This window comes from Dipodomys merriami, unplaced genomic scaffold (assembly GCF_024711535.1).
Source record: "Dipodomys merriami isolate MVZ:Mamm:240054 unplaced genomic scaffold, mDipMer1.0.p SCAF_6, whole genome shotgun sequence".
Taxonomy (NCBI): Eukaryota; Metazoa; Chordata; class Mammalia; order Rodentia; family Heteromyidae; genus Dipodomys; species Dipodomys merriami.
Window position 1 is genome coordinate 24,117,498 of NW_027206179.1, and position 1,392 is coordinate 24,118,889.

General features: G+C 70.2%; 1 non-coding gene across 1 annotated transcript; it reads left to right on the forward strand.

The window, feature by feature from the left end:
* The first annotated feature begins 774 nt into the window (after window positions 1-774).
* Trnaf-gaa (transfer RNA phenylalanine (anticodon GAA)) lies at window positions 775-847 on the forward strand. Its single transcript has one exon. It is a non-coding gene; the product is annotated as a tRNA-Phe (tRNA).
* The last annotated feature ends 545 nt before the right edge of the window (window positions 848-1,392 follow it).

Consider the following 1,392-nt stretch of genomic DNA (forward strand, 5'->3'; position numbering starts at 1 on the left):
GATAAAACACATGGATGGTGGGCACTGCGGAATGTGAGGCCTTGCAGAAGCACCCCGATCCGCGTAAGAGGAGCGCTGACAGCGAACCACCGACCTCGGGGGGAGCCGGCAGAGCCCGGGCCCGGCGAACCCTCCGCAGCGCCCCCGCACCCACCCCGACCGGCCGCCCGGGAGGGCGGCATTTCCGGGAGCGCGTTCCAGGAATCCCCGTGCTCCCCGGGGCCAACCCGGGACAGAGTACGACTCACCTGGCGCCCCCCCACCTGGCTCCCCCCCTCCTGGCGCCCCCCCACTTGACGGATCTCCACCCACCTGACGGTTCCCCCCACCTGACGGATCTCCACCCACCTGACGGATCCCCCCACCTGACGCCCCCCCAGCTGACGGTTCCCCCCACCTGGCGCCTCCCCACCTGACGGATCTCCACCCACCTGACGGATCCCCCCACCTGACGCCCCCCCAGCTGACGGTTCCCCCCACCTGGCGCCTCCCCACCTGACGGATCTCCACCCACCTGACGGATCCCCCCACCTGACGGGGATTCCCCCCCCCCACCTGGCGGGACCTGGCAGACTCCCCACCCCCCCACCCCTGGCCGACCCCGCGCTCCGAGTCGCGTGAACAAGACTTGGGGTGCAGGACTCGCTCCCCAGAGACCCGTCGGGAAGCCCCGCCCCGGCCGGCACGAGCCCGGGCGGCCACCGCCCTCGGGCCAGCGGGCCGGTGGGGCCGGCGGAGTCACTAATGGGAAACTTGGAAAGGCCAGAGCGCCGCGCCGAAATAGCTCAGTTGGGAGAGCGTTAGACTGAAGATCTAAAGGTCCCTGGTTCGATCCCGGGTTTCGGCAGCTCGTTTTTAACCCGAGCTCAGAGGAATTCCAATTTTGTCCGAAACACCCGCCCTGTGGAGACTGTTCTCCGCGGGGTTCGCTCTGCCCCCGTAAACGCAGAGGACGGAGTCGCCAGCACCCGCCGCAGAGCAAAAAACAGGGCAACCACTTCCAGGTTCTACTGCCGGCGTTCAGGTCCAGACAGCGTGAGGCGCGCGAGAGCGCGTGCGCAGCGCCAGGGGCCCGGCTTCGGGGCGCAGTCGCGCGTGCGCACTGTGGGGCGTCGGGTCTCGCAGCGCCGCCTGGGGCGTTGGGGTGGAAGGGCGGCTTCGCGCAGGGAAGTTCGGGAGTGCAAGTGGGGGGGGGGCGGGGGGAGGGAGCACTTGGTGACCGGTGTCCACGTTCGAAGAGGAAGCCGCGTCCTGCCGCGGGCTTCAGGGTCGTCCCGCGCCACCCACGCCTGGCGGGGCCGGGCCTGGGGGTCTCGGCACGTCCCCACCCACCTGCCTGGCCCGCAGCTCGGTCGCGGGGCTCCGCATGCTTGCTTTCCGAGATGACTGGAA